The sequence below is a fragment of the Lycium ferocissimum genome, unplaced genomic scaffold (genome assembly GCF_029784015.1).
Source record: "Lycium ferocissimum isolate CSIRO_LF1 unplaced genomic scaffold, AGI_CSIRO_Lferr_CH_V1 ctg16903, whole genome shotgun sequence".
Lineage (NCBI taxonomy): Eukaryota > Viridiplantae > Streptophyta > Magnoliopsida > Solanales > Solanaceae > Lycium > Lycium ferocissimum.
The window spans coordinates 4522-11021 of NW_026716891.1; the positions used below are offsets into that span (position 1 = coordinate 4522).

A 6500-nucleotide genomic window follows, 5' to 3' on the forward strand; every position below is an offset into this window, starting at 1 on the left:
TTAAACTTTGTTTAATAAATTCACTTAGGAATAAGAAGAATTTACTTGGCATGATTAATCGTTCTTCATAGTTACTTTCTTATATTTGGGAAAATCATAGAAAGAAATAATCTTTATTTATTGGGAAATAGTAGAGATTCATATAGAGATTAAGTGCATTCATATAATGATCCATTAGAAGTATATCAAGATCAATACCCATGATCATACACTCTATCTAAAGGGGACACAACCTTAGTTTCTTTTACCATAAATTCACAACCAAAGCAATAGTTAGCAATTAGTTACTAAAAACCCAACTTTTACCAAAATCATCGGATTAAGACATTAGACCTAAACATAGCATTCTACGAATTTAGTAACCTTTTCACACCCTATTCCCTGTGGGATTCGACCCCAACCTTGTTGGGTTACTATATTTGACAACGTCCGCGTTATACCATTAATAAGTGTAATTTGAGCGTATCAAATTTTGGCGCCGTTGCCGGGGAATACGGTTTTGAAATTACTAAATAGTGTTTGCTTTATTGAAGTCTTTTGCTTATTCCATCACACCTTGTTTGCTACTCTGTGTAAACCAGGTGAACATGAATCAGAATCAGCAAAATCAACGTGCTGGTAACCAGGGGAATCGGTTGAACAATCAGGCGAATGATTCAGATGATGAGAATGTTTTCGCTGAGCTCGTTCCAGAGGAGGATTATGCATCTGCTATTGTTCAGCCTCGAGTTGGAGCTGCTTCGTGAAAATTGATTCCTCTCTATATCGATTATTGAAGCTTGAGGGATACTTTTGGAACTCTACCGAGAATGACCCTCAACGTCATTTGCAGAATTTTGTGGATGTGTGTGCTAATCACATCCAGAACAACGTTCCACAAGATGCTATTCGGTTGAGGTTATTCAAATATTCCTTGGCTGGAGAGGCAAGAACATGGTTCGAGAAGCTGCCCCGAAATTCGATTACTTCATGGGCAGAGATGGTAGCTGCGTTTCTCACGAAATGGTACCCCCCTAGCAAGAAGGCTGAAATTCGGGACAAGATCTATGAATTTAAGCAGCGACCGGGGGAACAATTATATGAAGCATGGGAGAGATTCAAGGATTATTTGCAGAAGAGCCCAAATCATGGTTTTCCGGATAACATATTAATGGAGAAGTTCTACCGAGGGTTAGATCCAGTGTCGCAGTCGGTTGCGAATAATGCAGCTGATGGTTGTTTCATGAACAAATCTTATCGACGGGTGACCACCATACTTAACAAGCTGACAACTCATAATCAGGCTTGGCACTCAAACAATGCTGATGTGGTACCGTTTGGTAGTGCTATGATCCAAAATATAGTGAAGGAGAATCAAGATACCCAGCAAACCTTGGCAGAACTTGCAACAAATATTTCCTTGCTGACGAAGAAGTTCGATGAATCCCAGATCAAGAAGGTGAATGTTTGTGAGGAAGAGCAGCTTTACCAAAGGGGATGTACCATGGTCAAGATGGTCCATTCCACGAAGGGCCCCCCATGCGATTGAAGATGCTAATTATGTAAATAACTCTCAAGGGGGTTACCAGAGACAGAATTACCAAGGTGGTTATCAGAGTCAGAATCAATGGAGACCTCAACAAGGTCAAGGTGTTTATAACAACTCTGGGAACTACAACAATAATTATGGTGGTGCGAACCAAGGGAGCTACAACAACAGTAACAATTTTGGGAACAAGAGTTCCAATCCTTATATACCACCGAAAGGGCAGTCAACAGAGCAAGGTAGTTCGAAGGTTGAATCAATGCTTGAGAAGATTCTGGCAAATCAGTCCAAGTCTGAGAGAACTTTATCTGGGCTGACAGAGACAGTGGGTTCCCATACAGCAGCCATTCAGAAGCTCGAGTCACGGATGAGGATATTTCTAGAGAGCAAGACCCTCCTAAAAAGGGAGGACTTCCGAGTGACACTATTCCAAATCCAAAGAATGGGGGAGGCGGTGTAGACCGTGTGTTTGCCATCACTACTAGGAGTGGTAAAATACTCCAAGGGGCTGATAAGAAGGTGATTGATCTTGAGCCGATAGATGAAGAGGATGAGGTGCAGTCTGAAGCACCCATTATTGTTGATGAGAATGCTACTGACAAGAAGGTTGCTGATATTCCGGAGATTGTGAAGGCAGCTGAGAACACGAGTAAGCAGCCTGTAAAAGGGGCTCTTCGCCCTTTGACTCAGCTTTTCAAATCTACACCACCTTTTCCTCAGAGGTTGGTAAAGAAGAAGGAAGATGCTAAGTTCGAGAAGTTTCATGATCAGCTGAAGCAGTTATCTCTTAATTTCCCCTTCTTGGAAGCTGTCAAGGAGATGCTCGGTTTTGCTAAATATTTGAAGGACTTGCTGACCAAGAAGAAAATGGTTCAACATGAGACCGTAAGTTTGACTCACACTGTGAGTTCCATCATCTCAACTACTACTGTTCAGAAAAAGGGAGATCCTGGGGCGTTCACCATTCCTTGTTCTGTTGGGCACCATGATTTTGCTCGCGCCTTGTGTGATAATGGGGCGAGTATTAATTTGATGCCCCTTGCTATATACAAACAATCAGGTTTGGAGATGCCAAGGCCGACTACTATGAGGTTACAAATGGTGATAGGTCTATCAAAAGACTCGTTGGGGTGATTGATGATGTACTTGTGCGGGTTGGTGATTTTATGTTGCCCGCCGATTTTGTAATTCTTGGTGTCTTGTTGATAGGGACATTCCTATTATTACGGGAGAGACCTTTCCTTGCTACGGGGAGAGCTATGATGGATTCGGAAAAAAATGAAATCAAGTTCCGAGTCAACGATGAAGAAGTGACTTTTCGAAACAAAGGATGAAGTTACCAAGTGCTTACGAGAGCATTTCGGTAATTGATTCGGTTGACGTTATTGATGAAGCCGAGGGAGTTCAAGATGGAAGAAGAAAGTTTGGGTGAAGCTCTAGCCGGTATTCTCGTTAATTTTGATGCAAGACATGGAAGGTTATGTGGAGACAGTAAATTCACTTGTTGGGTTGGGATCATATTCTTACCAACCAAAGAAGCTGAATCTTGATCTGGAAAATAGAACATCTCCTCCAGCAAAGCCTTCGATCATTGAGCCACCTAAATTGGAGCTTAAACAGCTTCCCTCACATCTGAAGTATGAGTTCCTTGGTCCGGACAATACATTGCCAGTGATTGTGTCAGCTTTATTGACTGAGGAGCAGATTTTACAGCTTTTGGAGGTGTTGAGGGAGTATAGGCGTGCTATTGGTTGGACCATAGCAGACATTCGGGTATTCCATCCGGGATGCGGAGCACAAAATTCAGTTGGAGGAAGGTAGCAAACCGAGTGTAGAGCATCAGAGGCGACTGAACGAGAACATGCAAGAGGTAGTCAAGAAGGAGATCATCAAATGGTTAGATGCTGGAGTGGTTTACCCGATTGCTGATAGTAAATGGGTGAGCCCAGTCCAATGTGTTCCTAAAAAGGGCGGCATCACTGTGGTGCCAAATGCAAAGAATGAGTTGATCCCAACTAGAAATGAGTTGATCCCAACTAGAACCGTGACCGGATGGAGAGTTTGCATGGACTATCGCAAGCTCAACACAGCCACATGCAAGGACCATTTCCCCATGCCTTTTATTGATCAAATGCTTGATAGGCTAGCGGGGCGTTCCTACTATTGCTTCCTTGATGGTTATTCGGGCTACAATCAGATCAATATTGCTTTGGAAGATCAGGAGAAGACTACTTTTACATGTCCTTATGGGTCGTTTGTATTTAGCCGGATGCCGTTTGGGTTGTGTAATGCACCAGCAACTTTTCAGAGGTGCATGATGTCAATTTTCTCTGATATGGTAGAGGATTACTTAGAGGTATTCATAGATGACTTCTCTGTAGTAGGGGATTCATTTGAAGATTGTCTTGGCCATCTGGGTCAAGTGCTGAAAAGGTGTGAGGAGACCAATCTCGTTCTAAATTAGGAGAAGTGCCATTTTATGGTGAAGGAAGGGATCGTCCTTGGTCACAAAATCTCTAAAAAGGGAATTGAGGTAGATCAAGCGAAAATTGATGTGATTGCAAAACTTCCACCACCTATCTCAGTCAAAGGTGTTCGCAGTTTCTTGGGACATGCTGGGTTCTACAGGCGCTTCATCAAAGATTTCTCCAAGATTGCTAACCCCATGTGCAAGCTTCTTGAAAAAGAGGCGAAGTTTGCGTTTGATGATAAGTGCCGAAAGGCGTTTGATGAGTTGAAAGAGCGTCTTACTACTGCTCCTATTATTGTTGCTCCTGACTGGTCCTTGCCATTTGAACTAATGTGTGATGCTAGTGGTTTTGCAATAGGTGCTGTGCTTGGGCAGAGGCACAATAAAATTATGCACCCGATCTATTATGCAAGCAGAACACTGAATGCGCCAGATGAATTACACAGTGACGGAGAAAGAGCTGCTTGCCATTGTGTTTGCTTTTGAGAAGTTTCGGGCCTACTTGTTGGTGTCCAAAGTCGTGGTTTACACTGATCATACAGCCTTGAGATATCTCATGGCAAAGAAGGAAGCAAAGCCGCGACTGATCAGATGGGTGCTGTTGCTGCAAGAGTTTGATTTTGAGGTAAAGGATCGCAAGGGCACTGAAAACCAGGTTGCTGACCATCTCTCTCGCCTTGAAGAGGCTGGGAGACCTTCTGATGAGCTTGACATAGATGATGCTTTTCCGGATGAGAGGGTGTTGGCTGTGCACATGGAGGTGGCACCTTGGTATGCTGATATTGCAAATTATTTGGTCACAGGTATAATTCCAGAAGATATCAAAGCCTACCAAAAGAAGAAATTCTTGCGGGATGCTCGGCAGTACTATTGGGAGGAGCCTTATCTGTTCCGAACATGCGCTGACAACATCATTCGGCGATGTGTTCCGGAAAGTGAGGTGATGGTGATTCTAAAAGTGTGCCATGACTCTCCTGTTGGGGGTCATCATAGTGGAACTCGGACTGCAGCTAAGGTACTTGAATGCGGTTATTACTGGTCGACCATATTTCATGATGCTAATTTATTGGTGCGGTCTTGTGACCAATGTCAAAGGCAAGGGAACATAGGCAGAAGGCAAGAGATGCCTATGAATTTTGTTATGGAGGTGGAAGTGTTCGATGTCTGGGGGATTGACTTCATGGGACCCTTTGTGAGTTCAGGTGGCATGAAATACATTCTGGTTGCTGTGGATTATGTGTCAAAATGGGTAGAAGCAGTGGCTTTACCTAATAACGAGGCCAAGAGTGTCATGGGGTTTCTCAAGAAGAACATATTTACTCACTTCGGTACTCCGAGAGCTATAATCAGCGATAGTGGATCCCACTTTTGTAATAGAGCTTTTGCTGGTTTGATGGAGAAATATGGTGTGAAACATAGGGTAGCAACACCCTATCATCCTCAGACAAGTGGGCAAGTTGAAGTGTCCAATAGGGAGATCAAGAGTATTCTAGCAAAAACAGTCAATGCAAATAGAACTGATTGGGCCCGCAAGCTCGATGATGCTCTATGGGCATACCGAACTGCTTTTAAGACTTCAATTGGGACTTCACCCTTCAAGCTTGTATTTGGAAAAGCTTGTCACTTGCCGTTTGAACTTGAACACAAGGCTATGTGGGCTTTGAAGAAACTGAATATGGATTGGGAGGAAGCAACCAAGCTCAGGTTGTCCCAACTAAATGAGATAGATGAGTTTCGGTACCAGGCATATGAGAGTGCAGCACTGTATAAATAAAGGATGAAGCATTACCATGATAAGAAGATCTTGAAGCGAGAGTTTTACAAAGGTGATCCTGTGTTGCTGTTTAACTCCCGATTGAAGTTCTTTCGGTAAGCTTAAATCGAGGTGGTCTGGTCCATTTGAGGTGGTAGGTGTTTCACCCCATGGAGCGATTGAGTTAAAGTCTGGAGATGGAACTCGGACATTTAAGGTGAATGGGCAGAGATTGAAGCACTACCACGGGATGGTTTCGGAGGATAGGATTGTTGATCGATACAGGTTGAAGCACCTCAGAAAGAACAATGATCTAGTGCACACTGATAAGGAGTGAATGGTCACCACCGTCGTGCCGCGACGTTAAATCAAGCGCTTCTTGGGAGGCAACCCATGTGTAATGTTTATTTTTGTTTGGTTTGTTTTTGATCATATATAAGGTAATGGTTGTTTTGGTGCAGGAATATATTGCTGAGAATATTGCTGAATAGCGGTAAGTTCAGTAGTAAGAGATTGTTTTGCAACATTGCAAAATATGCCTGAATTTTACGGACCGTATTTCATAATACGGCTCGTAAATTGGGGCGTATTTAACAATGTCACAAAACAGTAAACACTGTAATGCAACATGGCAGTTTACGCCCATGGAGGACGGACCGTATTTTGAAATACGATCCGTAAACCTGATCGTAATTTTTCATGAGACATTACAGTGTACTGCCCTAATCAACATCTCTAAATACGGGCCGTAA

At 43.0% G+C, this 6500-nt stretch overlaps 1 non-coding gene and 1 pseudogene across 1 annotated transcript; one reads left to right on the top strand and one right to left on the bottom strand.

Annotated features, from left to right (window-relative positions):
* Positions 1–581: 581 nt before the first annotated feature.
* On the top strand, positions 582–6085 carry LOC132042669 (uncharacterized; annotated as a pseudogene).
* Positions 1029–1134, bottom strand: LOC132042670 (small nucleolar RNA R71). The gene has a single exon (XR_009411537.1). It is a non-coding gene; the product is annotated as a small nucleolar RNA R71 (small nucleolar RNA).
* Positions 6086–6500: the final 415 nt, after the last annotated feature.